The sequence below is a fragment of the Hypanus sabinus genome, chromosome 1 (assembly GCF_030144855.1).
Source record: "Hypanus sabinus isolate sHypSab1 chromosome 1, sHypSab1.hap1, whole genome shotgun sequence".
Taxonomy (NCBI): Eukaryota; Metazoa; Chordata; class Chondrichthyes; order Myliobatiformes; family Dasyatidae; genus Hypanus; species Hypanus sabinus.
Window position 1 is genome coordinate 45520164 of NC_082706.1, and position 18328 is coordinate 45538491.

The following is an 18328-nucleotide window of genomic DNA, read 5'->3' on the forward strand; positions in this document are numbered from 1 at the left end:
AGTGGGGTACGTCCTTCCCCAAACAGTGAGACATGGGGCAAGTGGACTTGGTCATGGGGGAGATGAGTTCAAAAAGTTCAAATTAAATTTATTAGCAAAGTACACGTACAAGTTGTTACCATATACTGTACTACCTTGAGATTCATTTTCTTGCAGGCATTTACAGGAAAAAAGAAATTGAATCGAATTTATAAAAATCTACGCAAACGAAGACTGACAACAAAAAGACAATTTGCAAATTCAAAAAAATACTGTACTGAAAACATGAGTTGAAAAGAGTCCCTGAAAGTGAGCCTGTAGGGCAAAGAATCAGCTCAGAGTCGTGCTGTTTGAAGTTATTTGCACCATTCCGGGAGACTGGTGTTTGAAGGGGAGTAACTGTTCCTGAACTGGGTGGTGTGGGACACAAGACTTCTGTACCTCCTGCCCGATGTTAGTAGTGAGATCAGGGCATGGCCTGGATGGTGGATAAAAACACAAAGGACGAAGGAACGGAAGGAAGTGCGGATGGTTGGGATGGAGAAGGAGTGGAGGGTCGCTGGGAAGCCAAACGCTGCCACATGAGAGGTACCTAGTTTGGAAAGAAACTGCATGTAACTCTGAGAACCTCTTGTGTCCATGACAGCGGTATTTCAATATGTTTGGGAACATAAACTGGCTTTCATAACATAGTAACAGTCGGTACACTGAAGGCGCTGAGGCTGCTTCGGGAATGAATGGGATATTTCCTGAAAAATGGGAGCTGTGACAAAGTGAATATGGACCCAGTACAAGTTTATATTATTCCCCACTGACTGCTGAATGTCTGCTGTTGAGTTACCACACAGAACACCTACCAGAAACACGGAGCCAAGTGACAGGCTGATAGTTGTAAAGATCATTTCCGGCAAACTCAATCCTGAAATAATATGGCCCTTCATCTTCCTGTGTGATGTTGTCGATAACCAGGGAACAGTCACCGTCTTTCAAGTCTCCAGACAGACGGGTCCGATGCTGAAACTTCTGCATCTCCTGACTGTGATCATTGGAGTGAAAGGCTATTTGATGATTTTCCTGGTTTTCACTGTTATACCAGATACCAGTCCTTGACTTCTTATCCAGACGTGACGGATAACGATAGTGGCATGGAATCCGGGCACACAAGCCTCTCTGTGCTGTCACATCTGATGGTGTTTCAGCTCTCCACTCATTCGACACTGTGCCTGAGGAGAGAATGAACAATGTTTGGTAATGGACGACTTGTAAACACATTGGACTTGATGTCCACCCCCTTTATCACTCCTGCACTGTGGACATGGTGTGTACTGAGTGTGGGAGACACAAGGAAACCCACCAGGCCTCCTCATGGTTGGAGGGGACCTGTTAGTTGGGGGGGGGTGGAAGGATGAGTGGTGCACGTTCATTTTGTTTTGCCTCATTGGCTCAGGAACAAAAAAGTTGGTTTCACACTGTAAGGAAGAATCAACGACAGAGGTGTCATCTAACACTGCAGGAGGAAATGGAGTGGCCAAAACTGGTCTACGTTCCTCTGTTGGGAATCACTTCCTGTTTGCTCTACCACTTGTCACTGTCTCTGCTCCTTCCATCCATCCACTACACTGGATCCATCAGATCTTATGGAGCTAGGAATGAACGTGGATCATTATTATCTAAGGGATCCCTGTGGGACTCCCACAGGTACAAGGATGCTGACGTGCCTGTGACTGAGTACCACAGATGCTGGTGACAGACAGGCTGCAGTAGGGGCCCGTTCTGGCAGTTCCCACACTAACAGTGCAGCTTTCTCACAACCTGTCCCAGTCAACAATGCAGCAATCCCACACACTGTCCTGCACATACTGCAGCCCAGTCAACGTGTAACGTCACAGTACGTCACACTGCGGCAATTTGAATCTGCTGGAACATAAACTGCCATGAGTAATGGATTTAGCAAAATACCTCACAGTGCTTCCCCCCCCCCCCCAGTGACAATTGGGACTATTGTATCTACAATCGGCACTACCTCAAGAAGGCAACGCCCATCGTCAAACATCCCCACCGTCCGGACCGTGTCCTGTTCTCACAGCTCCCATTGGGCAGGAGGGACAGAAGCCTGAAGGCCCACATCACCAGGTTCAGGAACAGCTCCTTCCTTTGTTATGGACTCAGCAACAATAAATATGAGTGGGGCAGGGGTTTTTATAATAAATAAAACATTTATTAAACACTGAAACCCCCCCCCCAGAAGTAAACAAATCACTAATGTAACCGGAAGTCAGCTGCTGTGTGGCAGCTTAAACAGTTCTTAAAGAGATGAAGCTTAAATAGTTCTTAAAGCGATGTTGCAAAAACAGTACTTCAAAGTAGTACTGCAAAAGTTCAAAATGCTTACAGTCCATTAAAGGAGAGATTTTTTAGATGATTTAAATTCTCTTTCACGTCGTGTCATTGCGGTTCCCAGTCGAACTATATTTTTCCCACGGAGAATTTACGAAGCTGGAAATGAAACGGCTTAAAGGCACTGACCTTTCCTTTGCAAAACTGTATCCAATCCTTGCTGCTGTATTTTGCCGGAACTAACACGGGGACAGCCAACAAATTCCTTCCGAATGAGGATCAAACAAGGTCGAACCTGTTTCACCATCAAAATCGACCTTCCTTGATCTTTTAGCTCCCGAACTCCAATCTTCACTCTCCACTGATTTTTAACTGGCAGTATTATAAAGAAACTGCCGGCAATGACCTTTAAAACTTTAGGCATTAAATAAAACTCCATTTTTCAACCAAACTGCACCATAATATTGAACCACGCAGTGGCATGAAGTCAAAATAGCGAATCCAGCCACGAACTGCCCCTCCTCACAGGGAGGGGTCCTCCTTTTATACCCTATATAAAAAAAGCTGTCACATGACCTCTACTGGCGGGAAAGTGATGTCACTCCCCCATCACAAGACCATTACCTTAAGTCCAGTATAGCTTCAACACCACTGTCACGTGTCATGGGTACGTAACACCTTTCAAACATTCTGATCTTGAACAAATACAACCACTCCATCAGTATCGCAACACCGTGACCACTTTGCATTACAATGGGCTTCTTTTGTTTCAGTTGTGTTTTTTCTTGTAAACTTGTGTAGAATTTGTTTTTCTCCTGAATGTTGTGCATCTCGTGTTAATGTACCTGTGATGCTACTGCAAGGAAGTTTTTCATTACACGTGCAGACATGGACTTGAGCATCTGATAATAAACTCCACTTTAACACACGTGACTCTGAATGTGTGACACTCCAATATCTACAGTGCAGTGTTCCTTCTGCACCTCCCTTTTTCTTTTACAAGTTTATTCACACAAAAACACACAAAATACAAACGTACAAGACGGTGAACAAGTTCCAATGAACCTCCTGCCCCTCTCCTCTGGGGAGAGGCCTCGAGATGGTTGTTCTTTTTCTTCGCATTCCCTTCAGTCACCTGAACCCACCCCTCAGCGTCATCCACACCGTGCCCATCCCTGACTTTCACCACCAGTGGGGGGTGGGTGCGGAAGGATGACTGGAGGGGTAACAGCAGGAATAGGGGCTCCGCAGTGCTGCCCTCTGCCTCTGAAGTGAAGTTAGCGGCCTTTGAGCATATCCAAAGGCTTTACAGGCACATTGGCATGGTACTATAATAATGCCCCTCAAATTGCACCTGAAAGCCCCCACCTGCATCCCCACCCCGTTCCAGTTGCATGAGCAAGCGGCGCTGAAATGAGAAAAGGTGATCAAACCCCTGCAGAGGTGTCCTGTACCACACTGGGGTTGTATTTGACCGCACCAAGGGAGTGCAGCTGCGGAGGAGGGCCGTACCAGGGATATTGGGGGTGGGCATCAGAAATAATAACCAACTTCACAAGCACCAGCATCAACTCCACCGTCACACCCGTGGTTTCACACATTTCCACCATCAGCAAGACTGAACCAACACTGTTGAGTTGTCACTGACTATTCTTATCGAGCCAGTGATGTCTCTGTGAAGCTGTTCACCAATCAGCCGGGCTCTCGCCCCACTGTCCCACACGTTCCATCCCCGAATGATCCAATTCCCACCGGTTAATCTTGTTAAAGCTGCTTCCACTACCCTGATGAGAGACTGAGTAACGGAGAGAGGTTGAACTGGTTGGGACATTCTTCATCGGAGTGTCTCATACAGGGTGATCATATTGAGGTGTATAAAATCATAACGGACACCGACAGGGTAAAAGTTCACAGTCTTTTTCCCAGATTTGGGAAATCAAGACCACAGAGGCACAGGTTAAAAGTGATGGGGGAGAGATTTAATAGGGAATCGAGGAACAATTTCTTCTCCCGGAAAGTGAACAATATAGAAGACCATAAAACTATAACACACAGAAGTAGAATCAGCCAATCAAGTTGCTCCACCATACTCACACAATGGAATTCTCAACCACATTCTCCTGCCTTCTCCTTGTAACTTTGAGATCCTTTCTAATCAAGAAACTATCAGCCTCTGCTTTAAATAAACCGAATGAATCGGCCTCCACAGTTGACTGTGGAAAGACATTCTACAGAGTCACCACACTCTGGCTGAAGAATATCCTCCTCTCTCTGTTCTAAAGGGAAGATTCTGTTCGGAGATAGTGGCCTCTAGTCTGAGACTCTGCCACGATAGGAAACGCCACTCCATGAGGAACAAGCTGCCAGAGGAAGTTGTTGAGGCAGGTAGATTAACAACATATGGACAGGAACATGGAGTGGAGATGTTTAGAAGGATATGGGGCAGAGGTGGACAAATGTCGAGATGAAGGGACTCCACCCAAAATGTTTATTCCCCTCCAGAGATGCTTGCTGACCTGCTGAGTTCCTTCAGTGTTTTGTGTGTGTTGCTCAAGATTTCCAACACCTGTAGAATATTTTCAATTTGTGAATAATTTAGATGGGAATCTTGGTCAGCAGAAACAATTTGGGCTGAAGGGCCTGTTTATGTGTTGTATGACTCTGGCTCTTTCAGCTAACCAGTCGGACACACAGCCCAGCCCCCTACTCAGCCCTGAGTACCCTGGTCACACCAGCCAGACTAGAGGAAAATCAGGGATTTGCTGCCCGAACTCCTGCAGATTTACCTTGAAGAAGTGGCAGGAGGAAGTACACCTTTCCGATTGTTCTCAGATCCAGCATATTCCGTCAGTTTTCTGCCCTTCGACTGAAAAAGAAAGTAGTTACAATGAATCTCCAGCAAACTGTTGTGATTCCAACATCAGTGTGAGGGACAAGAAGATTCCCAGTCTGTTCCACGCTGTTCCCATTAGTAATCCCACACACTGCTAATTCATTCTGTTTTAATGTTGTAGTGAGCATTTTAAAGGGGGCTTTGAAAACAAGGACACATGAAAGAGGAATTGGGTTCCAGTGACCCAGAAGGGAAAAGGAAACTGACACAGTTTCACAGTGGGAGTGTTTGAAACATTGGACGTGTCGGTCAGGACAGTGAGAACTAAAGTTAGAATGTTTTCTTAAAACTGTTCAATGTGTTGGTAGATTGCACTTGGAGCAGTTTGTGCTGTTCTGGTCACCAAGATACAGGAAGGATGTCATTAAACTGGAGAGAATGCAGGAAAGATGTTACCAATATTAGAGTGTTTGAGTTAGCAGGAGAGACTGGCTGGGACAGTTTTCCCCAAAATAGGTGAGGTTATTAATGATTAAAATCCATGAAGGGGAAGATTTCAGGCTCAACTGAAGATCTTGGTCCAAGCTTTAATTAAGAGGGTTGCAGACATAAGACTGGGGTATTCTAATCATTGTACTGCCCAAATGACAGTGTGACAGTCCCTCAGTACTGTCCCTCTGACAGAGTGACAATCCCTCAGTACTGTCCCTCTGACAGTCTGACACTCCCTCAGGCCTGTCCCTCTGGCAGTGTGACACTCCCTCAGGCCTGTCCCTCTGACCGTGTGACAATCCCTCAGGCCTGTCCCTCTGGCAGTGTGACACTCCCTCAGTACTGTCCCCCTGACAGTCTGACACTCCCTCAGGCCTGTCCCTCTGACTGTCTGACACTCCCTCAGGCCTGTCCCTCTGGCAGTGTGACACTCCCTCAGTACTGTCCCCCTGACAGTGTGACACTCACTCAGTACTGTCCTTCTGACAGTGTGACACTCCCTCAGTACTGTTCCTCTGACAGTATGACACTCCCTCAGTACTGTCCCCCTACGGTGTGACACATCCTCAGTACTGTCCCTCTGACAGTGTGACACTCACTCAGTACTGTCCCCCTGACAGTGTGACACTCCCTTAGTACTGTCCCCCGACAGTGTGACACTCCCTCAGTACTGTCCCTCTGACAGTGTGACACTCCCTCAGTACTGTCCCCCGACAGTGTCACACTCCCTCAATACCGTCCCTCCGACATTGTGACACTCCCTCAGTACCGTCCCTCTGACAGTGTGACACTCTCTCAGTTCTGACCCTCTGACAGTTTGACACACCCTCAGTACTGTCCCTCTGACAGTCTGACACTCCCTCAGGCCTGTCCCTCTGGCAGTGTGACACTCCCTCAGGCCTGTCCCTCTGACTGTGTGACAATCCCTCAGGCCTGTCCCTCTGGCAGTGTGACACTCCCTCAGTACTGTCCCCCTGACAGTCTGACACTCCCTCAGGCCTGTCCCTCTGACTGTCTGACACTCCCTCAGGCCTGTCCCTCTGGCAGTGTGACACTCCCTCAGTACTGTCCCCCTGACAGTGTGACACTCACTCAGTACTGTCCTTCTGACAGTGTGACACTCCCTCAGTACTGTTCCTCTGACAGTATGACACTCCCTCAGTACTGTCCCCCTACGGTGTGACACTCCCTCAGTACTGTCCCCCGACAGTGTCACACTCCCTCAATACCGTCCCTCCGACAGTGTGACACTCCCGCAGCACCGTCCCTCTGACAGTGTGACACTCTCTCAGTTCTGACCCTCTGACAGTTTGACACACCCTCAGTACTGTCCCTCTGACAGTATGACACTCCCTCAGTACTGTCCCCCGATGGTGTGACACATCCTCAGTACTGTCCCTCTGACAGTGTGACACTCACTCAGTACTGTCCCCCTGACAGTGTGACACTCCCTTAGTACTGTCCCCCGACAGTGTGACACTCCCTCAGTACTGTCCCTCTGACAGTGTGACACTCCCTCAGTACTGTCCCCCGACAGTGTCACGCTCCCTCAATACCGTCCCTCTGACAGTGTGACACTCACTCAGTACTGTCCCCCTGACAGTGTGACACTCCCTTAGTACTGTCCCCCGACAGTGTGACACTCCCTCAGTACTGTCCCTCTGACAGTGTGACACTCCCTCAGTACTGTCCCCCGACAGTGTCACACTCCCTCAATACCGTCCCTCCGACAGTGTGACACTCCCTCAGTACCGTCCCTCTGACAGTGTGACACTCTCTCAGTTCTGACCCTCTGACAGTTTGACACACCCTCAGTACTGTCCCTCTGACAGTCTGACACTCCCTCAGGCCTGTCCCTCTGGCAGTGTGACACTCCCTCAGGCCTGTCCCTCTGACTGTGTGACAATCCCTCAGGCCTGTCCCTCTGGCAGTGTGACACTCCCTCAGTACTGTCCCCCTGACAGTCTGACACTCCCTCAGGCCTGTCCCTCTGACTGTCTGACACTCCCTCAGGCCTGTCCCTCTGGCAGTGTGACACTCCCTCAGTACTGTCCCCCTGACAGTGTGACACTCACTCAGTACTGTCCTTCTGACAGTGTGACACTCCCTCAGTACTGTTCCTCTGACAGTATGACACTCCCTCAGTACTGTCCCCCTACGGTGTGACACTCCCTCAGTACTGTCCCCCGACAGTGTCACACTCCCTCAATACCGTCCCTCCGACAGTGTGACACTCCCGCAGCACCGTCCCTCTGACAGTGTGACACTCTCTCAGTTCTGACCCTCTGACAGTTTGACACACCCTCAGTACTGTCCCTCTGACAGTATGACACTCCCTCAGTACTGTCCCCCGATGGTGTGACACATCCTCAGTACTGTCCCTCTGACAGTGTGACACTCACTCAGTACTGTCCCCCTGACAGTGTGACACTCCCTTAGTACTGTCCCCCGACAGTGTGACACTCCCTCAGTACTGTCCCTCTGACAGTGTGACACTCCCTCAGTACTGTCCCCCGACAGTGTCACGCTCCCTCAATACCGTCCCTCCGACAGTGTGACACTCCCTCAGTACCGTCCCTCTGACAGTGTGACACTCTCTCAGTTCTGACCCTCTGACAGTTTGACACACCCTCAGTACAGTCTATCTGACAGTGTGGCAGACCCTCATTGCACCCTTTTTTAACATATTCAAAAAACTTTTTTACATTACATATAGACACAGTACAGTCCGTCAATATTTTCAAGACAGTATTTATACTCAAATTAAAATATTTTTACCGCCGTCTAGAAAACAGTCATTATCCCATGGGGACCATCGTTCCCATCAGTCCCCCACTGTACTCATTGCTACTAAGTACTCTCTGTCCAAGGACAGTTGGGCATGAACGTATCCTTGAAAAAGTAGCAGGTAGTCTGACATTCCATCAGTTCGGTCCCTTTTTTTTCTGACATTCAGACACTCACTCATTACTGTCCCTCTGATAGTCTGACACTCCCTCAGTACTGTCCCTCTGACAGTCTGACACTCCCTCAGTACTCTCCCTCTGAGAGTGTGACACTCCCTCAGTACTGTCCCCAGACAGTGTCACACTCCCTCAATACCGTCCCTCCGACAGTGTGACACTCCCACAGTACCGTCCCTCTGACAGTGTGACACTCTCTCAGTTCTGACCCTCTGACAGTTTGACACACCCTCAGTACTGTCCCTCTGACAGTCTGAGACTCCCTCAGGCCTGTCCCTCTGGCAGTGTGACACTCCCTCAGGCCTGTCCCTCTGACTGTGTGACAATCCCTCAGGCCTGTCCCTCCGACAGTGTGACACTCCCTCAGTACCGTCCCACTGACAGTGTGACACTCTCTCAGTTCTGACCCTCTGACAGTTTGACACACACTCAGTACTGTCCCTCTGACAGTCTGACACTCCCTCAGGCCTGTCCCTCTGGCAGTGTGACACTCCCTCAGGCCTGTCCCTCTGACTGTGTGACAATCCCTCAGGCCTGTCCCTCTGGCAGTGTGACACTCCCTCAGTACTGTCCCCCTGACAGTGTGACACTCACTCAGTACTGTCCTTCTGACAGTGTGACACTCCCTCAGTACTGTTCCTCTGACAGTATGACACTCCCTCAGTACTGTCCCCCTACGGTGTGACACATCCTCAGTACTGTCCCTCTGACAGTGTGACACTCACTCAGTACTGTCCCCCTGACAGTGTGACACTCCCTTAGTACTGTCCCCCGACAGTGTGACACTCCCTCAGTACTGTCCCTCTGACAGTGTGACACTCCCTCAGTACTGTCCCCCGACAGTGTCACACTCCCTCAATACCGTCCCTCCGACAGTGTGACACTCCCTCAGTACCGTCCCTCTGACAGTGTGACACTCTCTCAGTTCTGACCCTCTGACAGTTTGACACACCCTCAGTACTGTCCCTCTGACAGTATGACACTCCCTCAGTACTGTCCCCCGACGGTGTGACACATCCTCAGTACTGTCCCTCTGACAGTGTGACACTCACTCAGTACTGTCCCCCTGACAGTGTGACACTCCCTTAGTACTGTCCCCCGACAGTGTGACACTCCCTCAGTACTGTCCCTCTGACAGTGTGACACTCCCTCAGTACTGTCCCCCGACAGTGTCACGCTCCCTCAATACCGTCCCTCCGACAGTGTGACACTCCCTCAGTACCGTCCCTCTGACAGTGTGACACTCTCTCAGTTCTGACCCTCTGACAGTTTGACACACCCTCAGTACAGTCTATCTGACAGTGTGGCAGACCCTCATTGCACCCTTTTTTAACATATTCAAAAAACTTTTTTACATTACATATAGACACAGTACAGTCCGTCAATATTTTCAAGACAGTATTTATACTCAAATTAAAATAGTTTTACCGCCATCTAGAAAACAGTCATTATCCCATGGGGACCACCGTTCCCATCAGTCCCCCACTGTAATCATTGCTACTAAGTACTCTCTGTCCAAGGACAGTTGGGCATGAACGTATCCTTGAAAAAGTAGCAGGTAGTCTGACATTCCTTCAGTTCGGTCCCTTTTTTTTCTGACATTCAGACACTCACTCATTACTGTCCCTCTGATAGTCTGACACTCCCTCAGTACTGTCCCTCTGACAGTGTGACACTCCCTCAGTACTCTCCCTCTGAGAGTGTGACACTCCCTCAGTACTGTCCCCAGACAGTGTCACACTCCCTCAATACCGTCCCTCCGACAGTGTGACACTCCCTCAGTACCGTCCCTCTGACAGTGTGACACTCTCTCAGTTCTGACCCTCTGAAAGTTTGACACACCCTCAGTACTCTCCCTCTGACAGTGTGACACTCCCTCAGTACTCTCCCTCTGAGAGTGTGACACTCCCTCAGTACTGTCCCTCTGACAATGTGACACTCCCTCAGTACCATCCCTCAGACAGTGTGACACTCCCACAGTACTGTCCCTCTGACAGTGTGACACTCCCTCAGTACCATCCCTCAGACAGTGTGACACTCCCACAGTACTGTCCCTCTGGCAGTGTGACACTCCCTCAGTACTGTCCCCCTGACAGTGTGACACTCACTCAGTACTGTCCTTCTGACAGTGTGACACTCCCTCAGTACTGTTCCTCTGACAGTATGACACTCCCTCAGTACTGTCCCCCTACGGTGTGACACATCCTCAGTACTGTCCCTCTGACAGAGTGACAATCCCTCAGTACTGTCCCTCTGACAGTCTGACACTCCCTCAGGCCTGTCCCTCTGGCAGTGTGACACTCCCTCAGGCCTGTCCCTCTGACCGTGTGACAATCCCTCAGGCCTGTCCCTCTGGCAGTGTGACACTCCCTCAGTACTGTCCCCCTGACAGTCTGACACTCCCTCAGGCCTGTCCCTCTGACTGTCTGACACTCCCTCAGGCCTGTCCCTCTGGCAGTGTGACACTCCCTCAGTACTGTCCCCCTGACAGTGTGACACTCACTCAGTACTGTCCTTCTGACAGTGTGACACTCCCTCAGTACTGTTCCTCTGACAGTATGACACTCCCTCAGTACTGTCCCCCTACGGTGTGACACATCCTCAGTACTGTCCCTCTGACAGTGTGACACTCACTCAGTACTGTCCCCCTGACAGTGTGACACTCCCTTAGTACTGTCCCCCGACAGTGTGACACTCCCTCAGTACTGTCCCTCTGACAGTGTGACACTCCCTCAGTACTGTCCCCCGACAGTGTCACACTCCCTCAATACCGTCCCTCCGACATTGTGACACTCCCTCAGTACCGTCCCTCTGACAGTGTGACACTCTCTCAGTTCTGACCCTCTGACAGTTTGACACACCCTCAGTACTGTCCCTCTGACAGTCTGACACTCCCTCAGGCCTGTCCCTCTGGCAGTGTGACACTCCCTCAGGCCTGTCCCTCTGACTGTGTGACAATCCCTCAGGCCTGTCCCTCTGGCAGTGTGACACTCCCTCAGTACTGTCCCCCTGACAGTCTGACACTCCCTCAGGCCTGTCCCTCTGACTGTCTGACACTCCCTCAGGCCTGTCCCTCTGGCAGTGTGACACTCCCTCAGTACTGTCCCCCTGACAGTGTGACACTCACTCAGTACTGTCCTTCTGACAGTGTGACACTCCCTCAGTACTGTTCCTCTGACAGTATGACACTCCCTCAGTACTGTCCCCCTACGGTGTGACACTCCCTCAGTACTGTCCCCCGACAGTGTCACACTCCCTCAATACCGTCCCTCCGACAGTGTGACACTCCCGCAGCACCGTCCCTCTGACAGTGTGACACTCTCTCAGTTCTGACACTCTGACAGTTTGACACACCCTCAGTACTGTCCCTCTGACAGTATGACACTCCCTCAGTACTGTCCCCCGATGGTGTGACACATCCTCAGTACTGTCCCTCTGACAGTGTGACACTCACTCAGTACTGTCCCCCTGACAGTGTGACACTCCCTTAGTACTGTCCCCCGACAGTGTGACACTCCCTCAGTACTGTCCCTCTGACAGTGTGACACTCCCTCAGTACTGTCCCCCGACAGTGTCACGCTCCCTCAATACCGTCCCTCTGACAGTGTGACACTCACTCAGTACTGTCCCCCTGACAGTGTGACACTCCCTTAGTACTGTCCCCCGACAGTGTGACACTCCCTCAGTACTGTCCCTCTGACAGTGTGACACTCCCTCAGTACTGTCCCCCGACAGTGTCACACTCCCTCAATACCGTCCCTCCGACAGTGTGACACTCCCTCAGTACCGTCCCTCTGACAGTGTGACACTCTCTCAGTTCTGACCCTCTGACAGTTTGACACACCCTCAGTACTGTCCCTCTGACAGTCTGACACTCCCTCAGGCCTGTCCCTCTGGCAGTGTGACACTCCCTCAGGCCTGTCCCTCTGACTGTGTGACAATCCCTCAGGCCTGTCCCTCTGGCAGTGTGACACTCCCTCAGTACTGTCCCCCTGACAGTCTGACACTCCCTCAGGCCTGTCCCTCTGACTGTCTGACACTCCCTCAGGCCTGTCCCTCTGGCAGTGTGACACTCCCTCAGTACTGTCCCCCTGACAGTGTGACACTCACTCAGTACTGTCCTTCTGACAGTGTGACACTCCCTCAGTACTGTTCCTCTGACAGTATGACACTCCCTCAGTACTGTCCCCCTACGGTGTGACACTCCCTCAGTACTGTCCCCCGACAGTGTCACACTCCCTCAATACCGTCCCTCCGACAGTGTGACACTCCCGCAGCACCGTCCCTCTGACAGTGTGACACTCTCTCAGTTCTGACCCTCTGACAGTTTGACACACCCTCAGTACTGTCCCTCTGACAGTATGACACTCCCTCAGTACTGTCCCCCGATGGTGTGACACATCCTCAGTACTGTCCCTCTGACAGTGTGACACTCACTCAGTACTGTCCCCCTGACAGTGTGACACTCCCTTAGTACTGTCCCCCGACAGTATGACACTCCCTCAGTACTGTCCCTCTGACAGTGTGACACTCCCTCAGTACTGTCCCCCGACAGTGTCACGCTCCCTCAATACCGTCCCTCCGACAGTGTGACACTCCCTCAGTACCGTCCCTCTGACAGTGTGACACTCTCTCAGTTCTGACCCTCTGACAGTTTGACACACCCTCAGTACAGTCTATCTGACAGTGTGGCAGACCCTCATTGCACCCTTTTTTAACATATTCAAAAAACTTTTTTACATTACATATAGACACAGTACAGTCCGTCAATATTTTCAAGACAGTATTTATACTCAAATTAAAATATTTTTACCGCCGTCTAGAAAACAGTCATTATCCCATGGGGACCATCGTTCCCATCAGTCCCCCACTGTACTCATTGCTACTAAGTACTCTCTGTCCAAGGACAGTTGGGCATGAACGTATCCTTGAAAAAGTAGCAGGTAGTCTGACATTCCATCAGTTCGGTCCCTTTTTTTTCTGACATTCAGACACTCACTCATTACTGTCCCTCTGATAGTCTGACACTCCCTCAGTACTGTCCCTCTGACAGTCTGACACTCCCTCAGTACTCTCCCTCTGAGAGTGTGACACTCCCTCAGTACTGTCCCCAGACAGTGTCACACTCCCTCAATACCGTCCCTCCGACAGTGTGACACTCCCTCAGTACCGTCCCTCTGACAGTGTGACACTCTCTCAGTTCTGACCCTCTGACAGTTTGACACACCCTCAGTACTGTCCCTCTGACAGTCTGAGACTCCCTCAGGCCTGTCCCTCTGGCAGTGTGACACTCCCTCAGGCCTGTCCCTCTGACTGTGTGACAATCCCTCAGGCCTGTCCCTCCGACAGTGTGACACTCCCTCAGTACCGTCCCACTGACAGTGTGACACTCTCTCAGTTCTGACCCTCTGACAGTTTGACACACACTCAGTACTGTCCCTCTGACAGTCTGACACTCCCTCAGGCCTGTCCCTCTGGCAGTGTGACACTCCCTCAGGCCTGTCCCTCTGACTGTGTGACAATCCCTCAGGCCTGTCCCTCTGGCAGTGTGACACTCCCTCAGTACTGTCCCCCTGACAGACTGACACTCCCTCAGGCCTGTCCCTCTGACTGTCTGACACTCCCTCAGGCCTGTCCCTCTGGCAGTGTGACACTCCCTCAGTACTGTCCCCCTGACAGTGTGACACTCACTCAGTACTGTCCTTCTGACAGTGTGACACTCCCTCAGTACTGTTCCTCTGACAGTATGACACTCCCTCAGTACTGTCCCCCTACGGTGTGACACATCCTCAGTACTGTCCCTCTGACAGTGTGACACTCACTCAGTACTGTCCCCCTGACAGTGTGACACTCCCTTAGTACTGTCCCCCGACAGTGTGACACTCCCTCAGTACTGTCCCTCTGACAGTGTGACACTCCCTCAGTACTGTCCCCCGACAGTGTCACACTCCCTCAATACCGTCCCTCCGACAGTGTGACACTCCCTCAGTACCGTCCCTCTGACAGTGTGACACTCTCTCAGTTCTGACCCTCTGACAGTTTGACACACCCTCAGTACTGTCCCTCTGACAGTATGACACTCCCTCAGTACTGTCCCCCGACGGTGTGACACATCCTCAGTACTGTCCCTCTGACAGTGTGACACTCACTCAGTACTGTCCCCCTGACAGTGTGACACTCCCTTAGTACTGTCCCCCGACAGTGTGACACTCCCTCAGTACTGTCCCTCTGACAGTGTGACACTCCCTCAGTACTGTCCCCCGACAGTGTCACGCTCCCTCAATACCGTCCCTCCGACAGTGTGACACTCCCTCAGTACCGTCCCTCTGACAGTGTGACACTCTCTCAGTTCTGACCCTCTGACAGTTTGACACACCCTCAGTACAGTCTATCTGACAGTGTGGCAGACCCTCATTGCATCCTTTTTTAACATATTCAAAAAACTTTTTTACATTACATATAGACACAGTACAGTCCGTCAATATTTTCAAGACAGTATTTATACTCAAATTAAAATAGTTTTACCGCCATCTAGAAAACAGTCATTATCCCATGGGGACCACCGTTCCCATCAGTCCCCCACTGTAATCATTGCTACTAAGTACTCTCTGTCCAAGGACAGTTGGGCATGAACGTATCCTTGAAAAAGTAGCAGGTAGTCTGACATTCCTTCAGTTCGGTCCCTTTTTTTTCTGACATTCAGACACTCACTCATTACTGTCCCTCTGATAGTCTGACACTCCCTCAGTACTGTCCCTCTGACAGTGTGACACTCCCTCAGTACTCTCCCTCTGAGAGTGTGACACTCCCTCAGTACTGTCCCCAGACAGTGTCACACTCCCTCAATACCGTCCCTCCGACAGTGTGACACTCCCTCAGTACCGTCCCTCTGACAGTGTGACACTCTCTCAGTTCTGACCCTCTGAAAGTTTGACACACCCTCAGTACTCTCCCTCTGACAGTGTGACACTCCCTCAGTACTCTCCCTCTGAGAGTGTGACACTCCCTCAGTACTGTCCCTCTGACAATGTGACACTCCCTCAGTACCATCCCTCAGACAGTGTGACACTCCCACAGTACTGTCCCTCTGACAGTGTGACACTCCCTCAGTACCATCCCTCAGACAGTGTGACACTCCCACAGTACTGTCCCTCTGACAGTGTGACACTCCCACAGTACTGTCCCCCTGACAGTGTGACACTCCCACAGTACTGTCCCTCTGACAGTGTGACACTCCCACAGTACTGTCCCCCTGACAGTGTGACACTCCCACAGTACTGCACCTCTGACAGTGACACTCCCTCAGTACCATTCCTCTGACAGTGTGACACTCCCTCAGTACAGACCCTCTGATAGTGTGATACTCCCTCAGTACCATCCCTCTGACAGTGTGACACTCCCTCAGTACTGTCCCACTGACAGAGTGACACTCCCTCAGTACAGACCCTCATACAGTGTGACAATCCCTCAGTACTGTCCCTCTGACAGTGTGACACTCCCTCAGTACTCTCCCTCTGACAGTGTGACACACCCTCAGTACTGTCCCTCTGACAGTGTGGCACTCCCTCAGTACTCTCCCTCTGAGAGTGTGACACTCCCTCAGTACTGTCCCCCTGACAGTCTGACACTCCTTCAGTACCGTCCCTCTGGCAGTGTGACACTCCCTCAGGCCTGTCCCTCTGACTGTGTGACAATCCCTCAGGCCTGTCCGTCTGGCAGTGTGACACTCCCTCAGTACTGTCCCACTGACAATCTGACACTCCCTCAGGTCTGTCCCTCTGACTGTCTGACACTCCCTCAGGCCTGTCCCTCTGGCAGTGTGACACTCCCTCAGTACTGTCCCCCTGACAGTGTGACACTCACTCAGTACTGACCTTCTGACAGTGTGACACTCCCTCAGTACTGTTCCTCTGACAGTATGACACTCCCTCAGTACTGTCCCCCTACGGTGTGACACATCCTCAGTACTGTCCCTCTGACAGTGTGACACTCACTCAGTACTGTCCCGCTGACAGTGTGACACTCCCTTAGTACTGTCCCCCGACAGTGTGACACTCCCTCAGTACTGTCCCTCTGACAGTGTGACACTCCCTCAGTACTGTCCCCCGACAGTGTCACACTCCCTCAATACCGTCCCTCCGACAGTGTGACACTCCCTCAGTACCGTCCTCTGACAGTGTGACACTCTCTCAGTTCTGACCCTCTGACAGTTTGACACACCCTCAGTACAGTCTATCTGACAGTGTGGCAGACCCTCATTGCACCCTTTTTTAACATATTCAAAAAACTTTTTTACATTACATATAGACACAGTACAGTCAGTCAATATTTTCTAGACAGTATTTATACTCAAATTAAAATAGTTTTACCGCCATCTAGAAAACAGTCATTATCCCATGGGGACCACCGTTCCCATCAGTCCCCCACTGTACTCATTGCTACTAAGTACTCTCTGTCCAAGGACAGTTGGGCATGAACGTATCCTTGAAAAAGTAGCAGGTAGTCTGACATTCCTTCAGTTCGGTCCCTTTTTTTTCTGACATTCAGACACTCACTCATTACTGTCCCTCTGATAGTCTGACACTCCCTCAGTACTGTCCCTCTGAGAGTGTGACACTCCCTCAGTACTGTCCCCCGACAGTGTCACACTCCCTCAATACCGTCCCTCCGACAGTGTGACACTCCCTCAGTACCGTCCTCTGACAGTGTGACACTCTCTCAGTTCTGACACTCTGACAGTTTGACACACCCTCAGTACTGTCCCTCTGACAGTATGACACTCCCTCAGTACTGTCCCCCTGACAGTGTGACACTCCCTTAGTACTGTCCCCCGACAGTGTCACACTCCCTCAATACCGTCCCTCCGACAGTGTGACACTCCCTCAGTACCGTCCCTCTGACAGTGTGACACTCTCTCAGTTCTGACCCTCTGACAGTTTGACACACCCTCAGTACAGTCTATCTGACAGTGTGGCAGACCCTCATTGCACCCTTTTTTAACATATTCAAAAAACTTTTTTACATTACATATAGACACAGTACAGTCCGTCAATATTTTCTAGACAGTATTTATACTCAAATTAAAATAGTTTTACCACCATCTAGAAAACAGTCATTATCCCATGGGGACCATCGTTCCCATCAGTCCCCCACTGTACTCATTGCTACTAAGTACTCTCTGTCCAAGGACAGTTGGGCATGAACGTATCCTTGAAAAAGTAGCAGGTAGTCTGACATTCCTTCAGTTCGGTCCCTTTTTTTTCTGACATTCAGACACTCACTCATTACTGTCCCTCTGATAGTCTGACACTCCCTCAGTACTGTCCCTCTGACAGTGCGACACTCCCTCAGTACTCTCCCTCTGAGAGTGTGACACTCCCTCAGTACTGTCCCTCTGACAATGTGACACTCCCTCAGTACCATCCCTCAGACAGTGTGACACTCCCACAGTACTGTCCCTCTGACAGTGTGACACTCCCACAGTACTGTCCCCCTGACAGTGTGACACTCCCGCAGTACTGCACCTCTGACAGTGACACTCCCTCAGTACCATCCCTCTGACAGTGTGACACTCCCTCAGTACAGTCCCTCTGATAGTGTGATACTCCCTCAGTACCATCCCTCTGACAGTGTGACACTCCCTCAGTACTGTCCCTCTGACAGAGTGACACTCCCTCAGTACAGACCCTCATACAGTGTGACAATCCCTCAGTACTGTCCCTCT